Source organism: Thunnus thynnus, chromosome 10 (genome assembly GCF_963924715.1).
Source record: "Thunnus thynnus chromosome 10, fThuThy2.1, whole genome shotgun sequence".
In the NCBI taxonomy this organism is placed as follows: domain Eukaryota; kingdom Metazoa; phylum Chordata; class Actinopteri; order Scombriformes; family Scombridae; genus Thunnus; species Thunnus thynnus.
In genome coordinates, this window is record NC_089526.1 from 26134449 (window position 1) to 26154701 (window position 20253).

Sequence of the window (20253 nt, forward strand, 5' to 3'; positions counted from 1 at the left end):
CGACCTGTGTGAGTGCAGTGGAGCTCTTATTAATGGAGGTGCGAGGGTCTCTATCAGCATAGTGAACTGCTGACCCTGACAAGGGGAAGGAAGTGCTCGGCCAGCTGCACGCCATTTTTCATCTCTCTGATAGACCTCAAAAGAGAGGCAGAGAGGCAGAGAGGCAGAGGGGTGGGTGGGGGACAGAGGGGAGAGAAAAAAGGGGGCGTGCCCAATAATAAAAAGAAGTTGGTCCTGTGAAGTGTGGCGAAGTGTTGGATGGAGGCCTCCTAAGCCATAACCCCTGTGATTTTAAAGAGCGTCCACCTCACCTCGTTAATCAAAGGCTGATGCGTATCACCCCCCCCCAACACCCTCCCTACCTCAACCGGGTCTGTGTTGCACTTTGTCATTTTTCACAGGAGGTTCATGGGAAGATAATGATCCTCAGGTTGCCACCCAAGAAATGTAAAGAATCTGAGCCTGATTGTTATTGTGTGTGTGTGCTTGTGCAAAATGTACAAATGTATGTTTTTATAAATGAAAGGGGAAGGCTGGAGTCAAGACCGTGGTCCATATCAAGATGAGATTTTGCAACACTTTGTGACTGTCATATGTATAAGACATAATGCTTAATCATGCATTATATCAGCATAGGCATTATATGCACCATAAGGTATCATAATTAAGCTTGATATATGATTTGTAATAAACAAGAAAACTGAAATTTTACTCTTGTGTGAATCTGCCGTTCTTGCAACGTGTAATGTAAAAATGCCTGTGCAAATTGCCTGCCATGTTTTTTGTGAGACTGAAGTCCTAATAATAAAACTCACATGCAAATTGTACTTCAGGAGTAATGTGTTTTTGGCATGTGATGACTTCTTCTTCTCCCAGGCATCCAGCTTTCATCCTCCTCCTGTAATGAAAAAAATGGAGGCAGTTAAGGAATTTATAGAGAAAGGTTGTGAAAGCATCTTCCGTACAGTCTGCACGTTTTGTTCTGTTTAATTAGGGAGTGACCAAATCATGCAAAAGACAGAGGTTAGGTAGTATATTTTTTGTGACTTTCACACATAAAAGTGTTGCCCACTTCCTACAAATCAAACACAACCAAAATATGCTCTAACTTCATAAACGTGTCTTGTATTAAGTCTCGCTTCAGTCCAGTGTGATTGCTCTGGCTTGCTCTGTTTGATCAAGAGCGAGAGAGTGGGAGAGAGAGGGAGAGGAAAAATGAGCCTGCCAGTGGTTAATTGAGCATACAGATTCCTAATGTGTCAGGCGGTGGCCTCGCAGATGAGGGATGGCACTTTTTTACGACGCATCTTCCTTTGTTTCCTCTTTAAGGCTAATGAAGTCGGCCTTCCAGTTGCCACCTGGGCCGGACGCTCAGACACCAGAGACACTCTCACATCCCCATTCACAAAGTCTAACAGCGAGTCATCATCTTCAACATCCCCCCACCCAGACGTCCAGCCTAAAGACAAACACACAAACACACACATGCACACAATGACACACAGGCTCAAATGCAGGCGTTCTTTTAGACATACTGTACTGCATATGAGAACGCACGCACGTACACACAAGTCAGGTTATAAGCTGGACGTTTGTGATAAACTCACACTCTGGGCCGATGTTTACAGCATATTCATTATCAAAGCCGCAGACCTGTTTATTTTTACTGTCTCAAAACAGCAAGCATCCATTATCCAAATTTTTTTTGTGTCTCTCTGTCGTCTTTTTTTCCTTCATGCCTTTAGGTCACCCACTAATGAGCTTTACACTGAGGAAACGTGGAAGCGATTAGACGAGGCTTGGCTGTTTGAACAACATGGTGATAATATTGCACCTTATGATTACATGTATTTATTTCAACAGAAACAGGAGGTAAAAGGAGAAGCTACAAGGTCTGTAGTATTTCAAAGCTCCCACTATGTCGAGCTGGGTGACTTTTCCTTTCCTGTGTGCGAGCAAGTAGTGAATGATGATCACTGTTGTTGGCTGCCTTGTATTCCCTCCTTATCCTTGTTCTGCTTTAGCAAGGTGGGCCTAAACCTCCTTCAGACCATCTCCTCTGTCTCTTTGCTGTGGCATCTCAGGCCAAGTAGTTCTGGTCACCCAAACATGTTCAAGGTGCTCCGAGACCATATGTTTGCTCATTGGGGAACAGAGCAGGGAAGGGCTGGACTCTATGACCTTCACCCAGGTTGAGCAATGAATACTCCAGGCTCAGCTCGCTTGGGTTCATGCCAGGTGAACACAGTAGTTGAACATCCCAGCCATGCAACCAGAGCCCAGCAAGCATTTGCTGGCTGCCAACACACAGGAGGTGGAGAATGTGAGAGTGGGAAATTGTCAACTTTTTAGGAGGAAAGCTAACTACTTTTCAACTACATGGTCACTGACTTTGAGTTTGTGACAAAGTTTTATTTGCAAGGGATCCACATTAGGACAAAAGTAATACACTAATATGTGTTGGATTGCTGCAAGTGGCTCATTTAGAGCACAAAATGTTAAAAATTAAAACATTTTAGGTAGATTCTGTGGATGTTTGGGTGCCATATACCATATATGGTATACTCAGGTTTTTAAAATGCCATACATATCTAATCCAGTCTCTGCTGGGTGACAGAAAACAAAATCAGCTATTGGCATGCCATGCATTGCACGCATTGCCTTGTACATTTCCTTTAAAAACCCAACTTCCATTTTTTGCTTGTTTCATTATATGATATCAATTCCTTATTTAGAAATATTCAGCTATGACAGTTACGGACAGCATTGTAGCAGAATGCCTCAAACAGTAGCGACAGTTCCCTGTTTTAGTTCTCTAGGCTGTAGACAAAAGTGTTGTGGTTTTACACACACTCTGTGCCAGGGTTATGATAATGATGAGGGACTTTTAGTTTCAGTTTTAGCATTTTAAAGTCAGGGTCACATGATAAATATGTACAGTATATAATCAAAAATGCTATAATAATATCTTGTTCATAGTACATATTATGTTCAAAATTTAATAGAATTATAAGACTATATTACTGACAGCAAATAGAGAATATATCTAATAGTGGGTCCAAAACTCGCTTTGTACATTTTACTGAAAAAAATAATTCCAAACATAATTTAGGAGGACAGTTTTTGTTCATTTTTATGTGCATCATTTCTATATAATTTTTTTATAGTGTTTGTAAACTTTCCATTTCTAATTTTAGTTCTCTTGAGATACAGAAGCTGTAAAAGGAGTTCCCTTACATTATTTCCACTAATTGTTTGGTTTTAACCTCTTTTAACACACACTCCTTGAATTATACTAACGGCATGGGTTCCAAATAAGCAACAGATTAAACCTGTGCTGATAACTCAAAATGTCTGCATAGTCGAGTCAACAAGGGATCTTAATAGGAGGGAAAGGGCTGAAGGAAAATGCCATTACTCTCCAGATAATTTAAACATGTGTTGGCATTTATCTTGGTGGTCCAAGTCCGAACACTAATGACAAACTCTTGTTATTAGTGGACTGAATCAAAGCCAAAGGCATGCCCACCCAAAACTTTAATCCGTTAATGTTCCCTACTCTCTAATTTGGTATTACAAAAAAATACACTGGTTGTGTAGTTACAGTAGTTCTTCAAAGTAATATAAATACAGTGTAACACAACACATATTTGGCATGATTTGTTTTTTTTAGATCTCTCTCTTTCACTTCCCTCTCTCTCTCTATATCCTATAATCTTCTACCATCAAACTTTATTTTCGTGGGAAGATTAAATATTTCTGCTTGAGAACACCTTTTAAACTATGAAATGACTGCTGTCACTGACACACAGACCCCCCCTGTACACGCACACACACACACACACACACACACACACACATACACACACACACACATGCACCACGCTCCCCTGATTTTGGATGGATAGATGGTTGGGAGGAGGAGGGGGTGCTGAAATATATAATCTCCTGAAAAGAATGAGGCCCTCTGGGATTTTCTCAAAGTGGCCCCTCTCTGCACTGGGGCTGGGGGAGAGTGGGTGAGTGCTGGTGGTGTAAAAGAGGGGAGGGGGGTGGACTAAAACATGGCCACTCCACACTGTAACCTGAGCCAGAAGGGGGCCAATCTGTCAAATAATTAGCTGTTGCCCAGCACAAAGGTTTTATTTGCAGGAATTTCATCGAGGCAGGATTGAATAATATGTCTGTGTATTGTGCGGGGTCATGGGAACATCATCTCTTACTGGTGGGCCATAAAAGACGGCTAAATGATAATGAGAAAAGGCTCCGGTAATTCAATTCCTCAAGCGTTGGTTTCCATCTTTCTCCCCCCTCCTCCTCTACCCCTTTCTTTCAGTCTTTCTGTCTTTTTTCTCTCTGCTCAGCTAATTGCAGAACTTCATGTTGATGGCGAAGAGGCTTTATTCAGTGTGCAGGAAAGTGCACACTGGAGAATGATTGTAACTGCACAAAAAAATAAATGTTTACTAGATTATTACATCTTTATTCTTATTTTTTTTTATTAGGATACTGAATTCATGAATAAAGCTGATGATGTGCTGTGTTTTCTCATTGCACATCGTTAAGCATTAATATCAAAGAATTCATTTCAATTCCTTTGATAATTTGTTGGCGTATTGATCACTAAAACGTAAATGAATAGATAATCAGTAGTATGCGCTTTCCTGTCTCAAACCCACCGGCTCAGTTGTCTTTTTGTACATTGACCCCTGACCTCTGAGAGCAGCCAACCAGGAAGTGGATAGTGTTAAAAGGGATTGATTGGTTTGTGGTCTATAGATGATTGTTTATATCATTCCATACTGGAGGTTTGACCTTTGGTGACCTCTGTGTGGACCAATCCGCTGAGAGCCATGACCTGCATCCATTTGCGACAGCGTTAATTAGCTTTGACGGGCCTCGGCTTGCATCGGGGTTGTAAAATGAAGCCCTGCAGTGCCCTGATTGAAGAAAGACGCAGCGCGGCTACTCCACTTCATGCCTACCATTTCCTCCCACCGAATGTCAAACACATTAAACTTAATGTACCAGCAAATCTTACTCAATTATTTGTATGTTGCTGAGGTGTATGCACGTGTATGTTTATGTGTGTGTCTGCTTGCCCTAAATGGTGTTCATATGTCAGTGTATGTTCAGCTGTCTGAGCACACTCAAGCATGCTGGTGTTTACATGTAAGAGGGGGATAAAGTGGGAGAGACGGAGAGTTTGCTGTTTCAGTGGTATGTCCATATGGGATGAGGTTACACATCCTGCAACACATTGCACAGGGATGAGGAAACTTGCTTTTAAGTAAAATAATTGGATTATTGCATCCTGCGATCTCGCTAATTATAATGAAAGCAAGCTTACAATTTTCCAATTATTATTCTATGCCGATTCTGTTCCTCTCTAATAAAGAGGAGCACTGATGCAAAACAAAATGCCAGGACTCCATTTCCTGCCTGTGCCTTAGAGCTATTCAGAGATGAGGGACGTACACACCCTCCAAATATCAGCCCCAATACCCCACATAAAACATCTGACTGCACAACATGCACAACTCCCAAAATTATACATAATAGTATGCAAATTGTTGCCATGTACAGTACTGTTTTTTGTGAAATAAATACAGAGATGCTTTTAAAAAAGTAACTAATTACTTTTAAAATAAATCAGGAAAACACATATTGAGAAACTCTAATGTGTGAATTAAAAAAGGACGGTAGTAGTGAGTTTATGTGCTCTATTCTCTACTGCATCCTTGGTTATTGGGCATCAAACTGACATGAGTCACTCACTCTGCCTCGGACAAATCATTGTATTAAATCTCCTCCCCGCACAGTATCTCCCACTCTCTCCCTGCTCCTCCTCCTCCTCGGCCACAAGCACACGCACTCGTGCCTCTCAGTGTCAGTCACTCATACGTCTCTCTGCCCTGCCTGTCAGTCTTCCACCAAATTCCCTGGATCACAGTACATCTGACAGTATTTCATCTTGGATTTGAGGATAAGTGAGAGGATTTCAGTTCAAGCTCAGAGCTTAGCATGAAAACGCCGCTCAGTGTGAAAAGCTAAGGGTTTACACGAAGTGGGATCCCCCCCGACCCACCCACCCACCCTCACCCCAAACTTCTTTTTTCCTATTACGTTGCTCTCTCTCTCTCTCTCTCTCTCCTCTTCCCTCTTTGCAGGGTTTTGTTGATTTAGCTGTGAGTGGCTGCCTGACACAACATTGGCTAACTCCTCAAGGAGCTAAATACAGCTAACCCTATTGCATAGTTATTCTATCACTGGATTCCAAGGGGAACACAAAAAGGATGTATTTTAATTAAGCAAAACCCAGGGGCTTCAGTATTACTATAACCGCATGGAGGTGGAGACATTGAGATGAAGAAAAGAAAGAACAGGGATTAGACTGAGTGTGGATGGAGAGAAATTGTAATGTTTGAAATCACTCTGCATGATGCACCCAGCGCATGTGCAATAGTCAGAAAAGAATGCGTGTTCACATATTTTGATTGCACACATAAATCATATCATAAACAATCAATGTTTGAATATAATTATGGCAAAAAAATGTTATAGCGTTTTATTAGAAACGTCTCCAGACCTCATATAGACTACATTAAAGTTAGATAACATAATCTTACATAAAAGCCAGAAACCAATTCAGCCTATGTTGTCCAATGTATCAATCTAAGTCAAATCTCATTGGAATCAATACTTAAGTTATTTTCCTCAGTGCAACGTAACCTAACTGCACTAATAACAAATAAGGCTGCTCAGAGGATGGCATGTAGCCTGTGGAAGTGAATGTTTAGGGTATTGAAATGTAGAATGCACAGTAAAGTTAAAATTAAAGAATAAAGCTGGGAGATTTCTGCATTTTTCTTATTGGCAACAAATGCCATGAAAAAAACCAAAACTTACAATGAATTGATCCTACTGTGCTAACAGCTTTGGCCTTTGTAGCCAAAGCCAGATATACAGAAGTTTATTCCTCTGTGTCATAGAGCTCTATTGTTGTCCTAGAACTATTGAAAACACATGAGCGAGCCACACCGTTACATAAGTGGCACGTTCCTTCATCACCATCTTCTTGCTGCCAGAGATGCCTCCAAATGTGTATTAATATGCAGCTAAATATAGCCCCCCCCCAAAAAAAAAAAAAAAAAATTACTCCTGTTTGAGTAAAGTTTGTTAAAAACTATAGTGCCCAGCTGTTCGAAATTAAACATGTATCAATATGTTTGTTACATATTTTTAAAGATTTACATCTTCACTCAGAACAACTGAACTTGGGGCTGAGTGCTGCAGATGCAACAGGAAAGTATTGAGAGACAAACTAATGCATTGTTGGTTTTGGTCTTTTCATGGAATCTGTGAACAACAACAGCAAAATATATAGAACAGCACCAGACTTATTCTGTATCACTTACTTTTGTGCCATTACTGCAAAAGAAATAGACGCTTGTGACAGACCCATTAGTGGTATCTTTGGAGTTACAGAAGAAGATATACATGTTGGAAGTGATTTTTGTCTCATCAGCCTTTTTCTTCTCCCACCACCTTCCACTAGAAAACATAGCTCACTCTGGTCTGGAAGAACCTCCTTTTTGATTTGTGCTGTAAAGTGTCTTTGTGCTACAAACCAATATTTGTTTATCTCTGTTCAAACCCACAATGGCCTACAGTCTAACCCAGAGGTTTGATCCGATCCTTCCATCACTTCATTTGGCTTAATGAGGTTAATCTTCAATGACAGTAAAAAAACAGACAGATTAGATTTGGGGTTTTTATTTTTGGGCCCGGTACAATTTTTAATGTAAAACATTCCAGCAGATATCCTGCCAAATCCAACTAGGCAACACGCAACGGAGCGAGTGGCTGATACAAACCAGTCTTCTTGTTTAAAATATCACATTTACATATAATTACAGTAATTATACTAATGCTTTCCAATTTCTGTGGTATGATTTATTTAGTGTGGGAGGACTGATACTGAATTGACTTCTGTGTTTACTTGTATGTAGTGCATTCTGCCGCATACATGTCTAAGAGACTCTAATAACAGGTGAAGGGTTAATGTGGACCCCCCACCCCGACACCCTCATGCACACACACACACACACACACACATACACACACACATATACACATAACTGCAGCATAGGTTAACCCTGGAAATAAAGAAATAAAGGCATTACATGGAGAACCTGAGGAGAATCTTGAATGCCAGTTGCTGGTAGGAAAGATGGATTGCCTGAATTCTCCACCAATCACCAAACAACACATCGGCTGCAGCATTGATTGATGAAGTATTTAAGTCGTCAATCTCACATCACCTGCTTTTCTTCTCTCTCTTTCCCCCAAATGGCTGCAGAAAAGCTATGCTGTGTCTGCAGATCGAGTGAACCCTGACCGATGGAAAACTTCAAAGATTCTCAGCTTGTCTGATTTTTGGGATCAAAATCAAAAATGTTGGTCAGTTTGAATTAAGGTATACAGGTAAGACAAAAATGTTGAAAAAGCTAAACACAACGTGTAAGCAGATTGTACTATAGATTTGTTATAACCTGTTCACCACACAGAAGTCAGGGCAAGACCTCTCTAGGAGCATGCAGTGGGGTTCAAACAGAGGTCTTACAATAAGTCTGTTTGTGTGCTTTGTCCTTTATACATATTCAAGCAGTCATTTTCCAAACCGCACATTATGCCTGCACCACTACCCTCGCAGTACTATGTAATAGGCCTCAGTGTATATAACTCTGCCCAATATTATTGATTACAAATCATGATTAACAATAATAATATTGATAAAAATGGAACATTAGCCCTCACCTCTGACCTTATTTGCAGACCTCTTTGTACTCTATGATGTATTCAATATCATAATCATGCTTGAGTACACTTGGCTTGAAAAACGGGGAAAAAAAAAAAAAAATCAATTGGACTGCTCACATAAGCAGAGAGAAAACATCACACCTGCAGATATTGTGTTGACAGTGCATTGGAGAGCAAACACAGAGCCAGTGTCTTCTGTTATGCTGAAGAGGCCATTGATCCACCGGTTAACCTATTCTCCTGCATCAGTACAGCAGCAAACCCTCGGAGGAAAGCGACCACCCCCACCCCCCATCCATTGTTTCCCTCCACTAATATGATACCCCCTGAAGGTTCTCCACAGACCTCATTTCTAATCAATGCATGTGGTTGGTGGGATCATCCTGTCTCTGCAAATTAATGACTTCACTTTTTTCTGTGGTTTCATTCCATCGATTTGTTTTATTAGCCCATTGATCTCCATGCACCCCTTCCCCTCATCACTCTCCACCACACCAGCCAACCCTCTGCTTCCTCTTTGCTTATCAATATGAGAGCTGATTGCATCAATTCTGTTTGAAAAAAAAACAACTGCATATTAGGTATAACATATATTCGTGCTTTTATTTTGGACTACTTCTTACATTAGCTTGGCAGTTATCCCAAAACATATAGCAAATAATAATAAATAGGCCTGTAATTCAACAAAAATGCCCAGTGTTTTTCATGTTCATATGTGAATATCCAGGTTAAAGGAATCTGGTTTCATTCATTTAATACAACTGTCATGGTCTAAATCACTTAGACGTTCGTCTGGCCAGGGCTCGGTGGTCTTATTAACAGCCATATCTAACACTCTCCCCTATAATTCCCTTTGAGATCCGAACAAAAGGATAGGAAGTGCTTTACTCCGACAAGTCAGACTTCACTTCACAGGAGGAATTACAGCTTTTCATTTTCTGTCACTGGAGCGTTTTAGTGAGGTTCCCCACTAGCATAACAATGTTCTTTCTCTCTTGTTTTATGACTTGAACCATGCACAAAGAGTTGATTCACAGTAATTACATATGAAAACACAAATGCTGATTTGTATATGAGCAGTTCAAACTGAACTCGCTGAGAGATAGCTGCGTGAGTACACACACACACAGATATTCTTATGCTGACAGAAATATGTAGTTGGAGCTTTATATACAACAACAGAGACTTACACCCACAAGTGACACAAAAAAACACACAAAGATCCCTAAAGGAACATAAAATTTAAATGTGTGGTTGTTTGAGTTCGCCCCATGTCCATCAATGAAGCTGTCTGAATACATTAGGATAAACATTGTTTGCATTCTCTAGGCAACTACAGTTGTCCTCTCACAGCCACTGCAGTATTATTTCTGTCCTTTCTGAGCCATCAAATAGTGACACATAGCCGCCTAGGAAAATAAGCTGAAGTAATCCTGAAAGCTGTAAAATGTCTGGCTCCACCCATCCTCCCTTCTTCTACCTCATTCCTGTATCTTCCAATTTTTGGCTGTCATTAAACTCTACAAAGAGACTGTATTTTACTATCTCTAAACACATCTTTCATCAGCCTTTACTGTGATTACATACAGTATATTTAGATCAAGATATTCTGTCAAAATACAGCAGGAAGTGTTCATCTATATAACTTCCCAAGAGGCAACTCCTACAATTTATAATGTCATTTCTGCAGTGTAAGTGCAGTGTTACATGTTGGCTCTCAAGTTACACATTTTCAAAGCAGTTTCAATTATTAAACATTGAAATATTTGCTGTATTTCACCTACTTGTCCTATTGGCGCTTACAGTGAAGGAGGAATATCAAGTAACATGTTGCCTTTCAAAACCCCGGTCATGTTAGGTGTATGCTACATACACCTACTTACTCTGAAGAATAGTGCATTTCTATGGTTAGATATGACCAAACCCTGAGAATGTCCATGCTCAAAGATGAGAGAGAGTCTATCACACCCCACTCCCCCACAAAACTGCATGTTTATCCAGCTTGTGGGAATTCCTGTTCCTCAGGATGGATCTGGAGTCGTCACGATTGGCGACGTTCCCGTCCCACCCTGCCCGGCTCTTTTGTGGAAATCACATCCCACACAGATAGACGATTACTCACTTTCCCTCTGCTTAGACACTACACTAGTGACCTCGCTGATTCAAGAGGTGGAATGTGTGTTTTCATTCATAAACAGCAATCTGGTGAGATCTCTATATGTGCACACATGCAAACATGCAGATTGAATTTGCACTTTTTTTTTAGCTCCACCCATTGAAGTTTAACTCAACCAATGAGTTTGTTTTTTTTTCAAAACATTTTCTCTCTCTGTCTTGGATGTAGCAAAAAATAAAAATGAAGGTACACTTTTAATCAGTGATCATCATAAGACAAATCAAAGATATAGTGCACTCCTTAAAAACATTATCACACATATTTTTCTTTAACAGACTTTTCGTCATCTAACTTCCATCATCTTGATACTATTATCTTTAATTTATACCCAGGATTCAGGTCATAAAAATTTATCTGGGTGATTAAATGTGGCACACTATTCAGGACATTAACAGGTAGGTAACTCAAGTTTAGGTGGGTTTAGCCACCACTACATCCCTACATCTCTCTCCAGTCTTTACATAAATCCTTTCAGGGCTTCTGGCAGCAGTTTCCTGCTCTTTCATCTGGCTCCCTTGTGGTAGGACTATTAGCCCAGCCTGTATACCTGCAAGTGTTTGGGAGGCAGCTGGCTCTGGACGCTCAGTGCCTGCACGGGCCCAGGGGCTGCTGGGACCTGGGAACGCTGGCACCAAATACCGATGGGTAATTAGACCTTCATTCAAGAGCGAATGTGGCAAGCATTAGACACAAGGCTCTTTCCGGTTCAATTCATATCTCCATCCTGCCTTCCTTTCCCTTCCTAACAACCTTGCGCCATCATCACTTTTCCCCCTTTTTGCCCGTTTTTGTTTTCCAGTCTTGGACGATCCCTAATCTCAGGCCAATATCTTGATTTGGGATTATTTTAGAGGTGAAACTTCAGGGTTTAAGAGAGAGACAAAAAGTTGCCGGTCAACAGGGAGAAAAAGATCATTCTAAGTAATGATTTAAAAAAAATCTAAGCCAATTAGACTGAAAAGAAAAGACTTTTTGGAACCTGGGATAATTCAAAACAGCAGTCTAACAGCGCTTGTCTTTTGAGTTTTAATTTGTTATCCCAAAACTACTTAATTAACATGGTCAAAGCAACACACAATTATTATAGATATGACAATATAATCATTTCTGCTCTTTAAAGGCAGACCAAAAAGCTTTTCAGAAAATGACTTTTCAGTATTTTTGTGTTTAAAAATCAAAGCAGCAACAAGCCACAAGCACCATCTTCTCTTTCACTATAAACACACTGGTTAATAAAAACTGAAGTGCAGCTAAAGTGCAGTATAATAGCTCACCCACTTGAGCACATTCATAAAAAAAAACAAAAAAAACCAAAACAGATCATGTTTTTTTATAATTTCCAGTTTTCATCACAGACTGCAGGTACTCAAGTATCAAGATATGATTTGAACTGAACTGAATTTGAATTGTTATGATGTCATAGCACGAGTCACTTTGTATCTTCTCAGCTGTGAGAAACATGATACTGGTTGTTTCTCATGTAAGAGGAAAACTATGAGAGGCCCCTTCTAGTTTTGTGGTGAAAGGTGACATAACCCATAATTCCACTCAAACCACAATGTTCAGATCTCAGATGTTCCTCTTTGATACTGCGAGGGTGGTTCACATGACACAAAACAGTCACAAATGACAAATGACACAGAAGTATGAAACCCCAAAGAGTTCAACATTGAATAAATAAAATAATTAAGACATTATGAAATTATATGAACTAATATAGATACATATACAGTACCAGTCAAATGTTTGGACACACCTTACAAAAAGTTTTTCGAACTTTTGATAGGTATTGTAAATTGATTTAAGAAATTATTAAAACTCAACTGATTTTATTTCTCTATCTCCTGTTGGCTAGATGCTAAATGCCTACATAACTGACTATCTCGCTAAGAAGGTGTGTGAGCTTGGATTATTACTAGGCATAAAAGTGAAAAGCCATTTTTGACTGCAGTGGTTTAATGGTAAATTTTCAGTTACTTAGAGTTAACTCTAAAGGGCAAAAACATGAATTCTCTGTGCCAGCAGGAGCTGAAACGTTGGGAATGAAAACTGGTGACAATTCAACTGTCACGAGAAGTGACATGACATAATAATGCCACTGGGAAAAATGCCATTATGACATTTTGAGAACGGGTTTTTAGAAATAAAATTTATATAATGAAATAGAAATGAATATTTTCTTGGTTCATTTATATATTCCACTTTATTTATTCATCCATTCATTTATTTATCCAACATTTATTTATTTAGCAATGTCTTATTTATTTATTTCATATTAAAAACTTTGAGGCTCCATAGAGATGGGCATAAACAACTAATATGAAATGCCTAAATTCTACTGATTATAATGAGAAATAATTGATTCCCTCATTAAATCTTTGTGTCACAGGTAAGGGAGACATGAATAGGCTGACGGGCTGCTCTTTGCTGTGCAGTGAATTGAATCAGAAGGCTGGGGAGGATGCTGCTTTTAGCAGTCAGGGAAAAACACTGGGTCCAAATTAGCATAAACAGGAACACAAAAGGAAAAGGGGAGAGGAACGAAACAAAATAGTGTTGTCAACAGGACCCCCCAGTGAGGAATTTCAATTTCATATATCTAATTATCCCTGTCAGATGGAAAGAAGTGACAAAAAGCTGTCTTTGTTCTCTCTCTTTATCTCCCGCATCTCTCTCAATTAATTTCAGCATACGAATATGACTAATTGTCTCTCTGCAGCTCTGCAGCCACATAAATAATAATTTTGGCCCATGTTGGGGGGTGGTGGGATGTTCACGCATCAATTTATGATATTTGAACACAATGGATTGTGCATAATTCAGGTGATCACGTTAGCAGGTCGATGCAACCTCTCTGTAGGCATCACCCACAGTCTTGTAGCCCACATAATACCTCTATACTTTCCCTCTTTTGTAAACGAGAGCATTATGTCTCTCATTTCTGTCGTTGGGATTGTTTCTTTGTTTAGAATGGTGATATTAGCATCATAATCAGACAGAACGAAAGAGGCGACAGTGATGACTGATTTATGCATGGTTTTGTGGTGTGTGGAGAGACCAACAAAGCCGGTCAGCATCTACTGTGCATTTTCATCAGATATGTGCATGTTAAAGTTTATTATTTCAATTATTCATGTGCTAACTAACTCAATCAAATTCCTCAAATATACAGTAATTTAGCGCTAAAACTTTTTCAGTGGATAATTTTATTTTCAAAGTTGAAAAAAAAAGCGCTTGTTACTATTTGAATCCAAATGGCAGTGGCAAAAAAACACTCAGACAACATTAACCCTTCATACAAATTGCTCTACCATAAGAGTATTGCACTGTGGTTTACATTTAACTCACATCACAAGGTTTGTGACTCTGACAATGATTGTATAATTTGTATTCACTCAAAGAGACCTTGTCTTTTCCTGCATCTCAAAAAATATCAAGTGAGGAGGAAGGCCAAAAAATATGCTCTCCCACTGTAAAGATGTTTTATCACTTATTGACACTGACATTAGCAGCCCTTGAAGGATACTGCTAAAGTGATGACATTTGTTTATTCAATCAAATCCTTTTGAATATCAGCAAAAGCTAAAACACAATGAGCCAAACATCCCAAACCCGTCTAAACAAAGCTGCAGTCGAGCCTCAGCACTCCAACCATATAACATACTCACTCATTCACTCACAGAGAGAGAGGGGGGAGAGATGGAGGGGGCGGTGGGGGGGGGGGGGGGTGGTATTGTTACATTTCATTAGACACATTCCTTCTCTGTGGACTCTTGACCAGTTGCCATGGCATTTTAACTGACCACATTTCATATCAACCTCTCTCCCTCACAGTCAGCTTCAAATTCAATATGGCTTTAATTACATTAATGTATTTGAAGCAATATCGCCAAAGTACAGCATTAAATATTATATTTAATACAAACTTAAAAAGAACTCATTGCTAATAAAATATATATATTCAATTTAATTTCCTGGAGGATTATAGATAGTGGTTTGTTTAAATTGTTTAAGATAATATAAAAACATCTTACCGTACATTCATTTCAGATTAGATCAGATTATGACATCTCAATACACCACGCTTACAAGTGTTTGCACTGACTGTATTTTTTAAGCACTGAAAAATACATGAGTGCTTTCCATTAGATTGTAATTGACTGAGGAGTAACACATAATGTTATGACTATGAGTGTAGTCAGAAGTGCTAGTTCAGCTTAAAGACTGAAGTTGCTGTCAGTGTGATGTCCATCGTCTGTGAACATGTTGCCCAACCCTATCACCAGACAAGAACATCGATATAGAGTTGTGAAGTTGGAGGGGCTGCTAGTTCTGAAAGTGGTTTTCCCCATTCTGTATTCCCATGTCATTTTTTTTTTCTTAAAATGATATCCTCAACATTACTTAACATAGAAACTGAGGACTCTCCCACATAATGTTACAATCTTATAGGTTTATATTATGATCACCAGTTTCAATTATTTCACCCTCTAAGAAATCAAGTTTTGTCTGTGATTTTGGCATGGCAGACAGCTAAGAATGCTACAATACCCATGAGCCTCGACCGTCAGTGTTACGGAGATGCCAGTCAGAGGTACGAATCAGAACAGTAATGAGAATAAAATGTGGCGCCATAGTTGCTGAATTCACTCAAAAGTGACCAAGAAATTAAAATGGAACTGATTCCCACTACAGATTGTAAAATCAGTTTTCTCAACACCATAATGTTAAGCTTCCACCCGCTGTTAGCGGCACACTGTTTCTTGTCAAAATGCAGCTTGGGAGTCGTCGAAGTCTTTATGTACACAGTACCTTTGACTTTATATCACAGAACCAGTTTTTCATCTTTTGTACTGATGATTTAACTGGGAGAATTTTATGCCAATGCAAGCTGGGGAAGTGCGAGTCACGTAACATTGTCTTTGGGAAAAATTAATGGGATTTTTACTTTCAGAACCAGGAGTGTGATTATACTTATGGCAAATAAGATTAAGGTAATGGTTGGCGTGAGGAAACTTTCTACCTCATAAATAAATACAACACTACAGCATGCATTGCCACTGATGGTTGTAAGTTGTAAGATGCAGAATCAACCAATATGGTCATAATTTGTCATTATATTGGGCAATGAAGATACCTATTAGAGCCCTTACAGAACTAACATCAGCTGACTGTTGTTTTGCATTGCCTAATGTCTTTGGTTGATGTAGCACTCAAATAAAGCAAGGCCTGCAAGTTTTACATTGCTGTTCTTTGCAATGACATTGTCAGCATGTGGTTTTCACGGACAAAGTGGAGGTGAAGGATAATAAGAATGCACTAAATGGGTAAAATGACGAGGCTAGCCTGAACAGCCAGTTAGCTTACCTATAATGAACTTTCTCTTTCAATGACTATTAATGCCAATACAGGCGACTTAACATTCTAAGTTAGCTGATTGGCTGTGAGAAATGTTTGGAGAACTTAAGCTTGTGTTCTCTGAGAACCTGCTTGGGGAGAGGTATTTAACTGACACCTGTTGTAGTCAAACCAGAAAGTGTCATTCAGCCGCTACCTTTGGTGAAACACACTGGATCATATCAACAAAATACAACAGTCACTCATTCATTCAAATCCAGCAGTATAATTTAAACACGAAAACTTTCCATATACACATAAATTTGCATTTTTCCATCACAGTCAAGTGTTCACAAGAAAAAAAAAAGGCCGATAACAAAAGGAGAAAAAATTGATTAGCATTTGGTGTATAAATAGTTCCAGGACAAGGGCTGTTAAGTTTGAAATTAACATGTAAACAGTTGGAAAGTCTGCCCTGCTACCCCCTATCCCCTTCTCCTTAACACCCTTCCCTGGCTCCCTTTTAGCGCCTTGATAAATATACATAAAGCCTCACACAAAGACTGCCTTGTTCCTTTAAATGGGCTACTTTTTAATGGAGACATATATTTCCAGGATTATATCAGCATTCAGTTGCAAATTGTGAGTTTTAATACTCCAGTTGGGGCAGTCTATGAATAAGAGTATCATTTGAATGCAGGGGACACCTGGTGCTGAGGGCTGGGCTGTGAGGGGGCTTCGAGCTGACCTGGTGTCAGTGCCAAGACTTCACTTGTTCCCAGCTTTCCCATTCACACTCTCACTGCCAAAGCCTGTGCTCTGATACTGTAGACTGCGATACACATGTAACTTTATGCTCCCATCTTACAAATGCCAAAGAAGAGACATGAAGAAAGCAACAGAGTTCAGAATCAGACAAGCACAGAATTAAAACTTTATGCATCATAAAGACACTTAAGTCTTGATGTAAAAAAATTCAATGCAGGAAGTTTTTACTTTAATTTTTACTGTACTTATACAGATTTCAAACTGGTGCAGGTTGTCATATCAACATCTATTCAAAGTCACATTTGTGCTGGAAAAGCACATGTGAATACATAAATGGGTGAGGAATTATCTTATCATTCTCCAAGATTATTTTTGGCCAGGTCGGTTGCATCTAGTTCAAGTGGAAACAGAGGAGAGTTTAGAATTCAGTAGTGTAATGAAAAACAATAAAACTACACAGGCTTTTTTTTTTTTGTACATTACTTACTTGGCTGCATGAGAAGAGACAGGGGGGAAGAGGGGGAGGTGGAGGGAAAGAGTAGTACTATTTGGAGGAGGAGAGAGGAAGGGGTACAGGGTCTATTCATATGCACCCCACATCCACTCGACACACAATCAGGCCTGTATTGCGTTTTGCAAATTTATACCCAGGATGTTGGTTTAGAGTGTTTCCCTGAAAAAAAAGAGAAGGATTTTTTTTTCAAGTAAGTGTCTGCTTTCATGAGCAAGAGTGATTGAGGCACACAAACAAACCTTTGTTTCCGAGCTCACAGATGCAAGGCCCGAGCTCTGATTTATGCCCCACCCCAAGACACATTTGCACTTTTTTTTTTAATTCTTTGAGACTAACACTGTATGAAAAAGTATGCTACTATAAATGGAACAGAAAGGCTACTGCATAATGAAAACTGGCAAATTGTAGATTTTTTTTTTTTTTTTTTAATTTAACATAAATAATATTCTGTTACTACAGATTAATATAGAAATACATAGGAAAATGAAATAAAAAAATCTGAGGTTTCTCCCTGTGATTATTACCACTACACTCAGTGAGTGACATACAATTCTACACTATACATTCACCAGCCATTAAAACCAACCTTCTTACTCAAAATATTTGCACAGCCTTATGTTTGCAGTGGCTGAAGAGCTGTACTCATGACAAGCCAATCCATAGCCAGACACAAACAGTCAAAGTCAAATGCAAGAAGCACTGAAGCTGAGGGACATTGACTTGCCTCAGCCCTGTTTGAGAAGGTGGACCTTGGCTAGAGATGCGCATAATGTTCAAGCTTTAAATGAGAGGTTATCTGACTGCCAAATCTCCCTTCTCATAAGCCACTGATTGCACCAAGCCAAAATATATGTTTTGTCTTATACAAGAAGTGAACCATAATTACTATTTATATTCCACTTATTCATTTTACACAAACTATGTGTCAGGTTACTTTCCTGCAGGGGTGGATTTTGTGATTTGTGGGGCCCTCGGCAAACTTAGCATGGGGTCTATGATTTGCTGATCATATATTTTTTGTGTAAAATCTGAATCTGCAATATAACCAGTAACAAGCTGTCAGATAGGTTTAGTAGAGCGACAAATACAATGTTTAATCTGAAATAGTAGAGACTGAATGCTCCCAGTAGAAGTGGAGTACAAGTATATAGTTGCATAAATATTCAAGTGAAGTGCAACTACCAACTGCAATTAAAGGATTTGGCTGGTGATTTTCTATATTATTTCTTATTGTCATCAAATCTCATGTGCAGAGCCAAACCAACAATGAACTGCTCCTACACTGTAAAATGTAATTTGTTGATTCAACTTAAAAATACAAATTAAAAGGCTGCCTTAAAATTTTACGTTAAGTCAAAAAATATAAATAGTTCTTCTAACACTACCGAAACTTATATTGACTAAATATTGGATGTTGTATAAACCTTAGCTTTAGCTTGGTGGATTTAGATCTGCTAATTCATGGGTCTGGTCAAATGGTTGTTTGAAATTATAAATCTAATTCAGATTAATTTTGATTTTCATTTACATTTCCTAATTTAAAGAGTCACACTTCAATTTGACACTAATAACTTGCAGCTTTGGTTGCTCCTGTTGCTCTGCAAAGTCAGTACAAAGATAACAAATTGCTTTCAGTGATCTTATCATAGTAGTGTAGAGGGTAGGGAGTGAATTCAATACTTACCTTCATCCTGGTTTGCATTGTTTTTATTGTTATGAAAAGAAACAACCATGACTTATTTTAACATATTAAAGACACACAGTTAGTTTCCATCATGTATGTTTTCTTCAAACTTGCTAATTAAATCTGCTAATAGGCTGATCATGTTTCTTTAGAAACTTATCAAACTGTTTTAGAACTCATATTAATGAGTTCTAAAATGGTATTGAAATAAAAACTAGATATTTTGGCTTGAATCAAGTTGAAATTATAAAACGTACTGTATATTTTTAAGTGAAGTTAATGACTAAAATATTAGTTGATTACACTAAATTCCTGTATGATATTTTACAGTGTACTTTCAAGCATTGTGTATGTATCCAAAGTCTGATATATCATATTCCTTTGTGCCATAGACCTCTGTTATTGTCCAAAAACTATTTAGAACACATCAAGCCACAAAGCTGCACTGGGTAACATGTTGCTTCATCTCTGAAGAAGGCGGTTACCATAACCTGCTTGGAAATGGCTCCAATGAGTAAAAACAGCAATAAAAGATATTCATTAAGTCTAGATATTCATAAAAAATAGTAACCTTTAGGAGTGAGGTTCCTATATGGCAGATGCCACTACACATGTGCGACATGTGGTTCCTTTCACAGAGCTTTGCTAGCGTGTTGTGCTACATATCAAATAACTTCAGCACAAAGTTAAGAGGTTGTGTTATGAAGCACAACAAGCTAGCTAAGCTCTGTAAATGGAACTGAGTTTCCACGCATGCACATTGGCGGGTTTCTATCTTATCGCTATTGTTACTCTTTGGAGCCGTTTCTAAACAAGTTACGGTTACCACCATCTTCATGGACAAAGGAACATGTCACCCAGTGCAGTGGTGTGGCTCACTGACTTGTTTTTAATAGTTTTTGGACAACAACAGGGGTCTACAGCTCTGAGGAATAAGATATATCAGGCTTT

At 38.9% G+C, this 20253-nt stretch overlaps 1 long non-coding RNA gene across 1 annotated transcript in view; it reads right to left on the bottom strand.

Annotated features, from left to right (window-relative positions):
* Positions 1 to 231: 231 nt before the first annotated feature.
* Positions 232 to 20253, bottom strand: part of LOC137190601 (uncharacterized) — a 52199-nt gene continuing 32177 nt past the window's right edge. The window contains exon 3 of the long non-coding RNA XR_010930252.1: positions 232 to 898. This is a non-coding gene — a long non-coding RNA (uncharacterized lncRNA). The remainder of the gene's footprint in view (positions 899 to 20253) is intronic.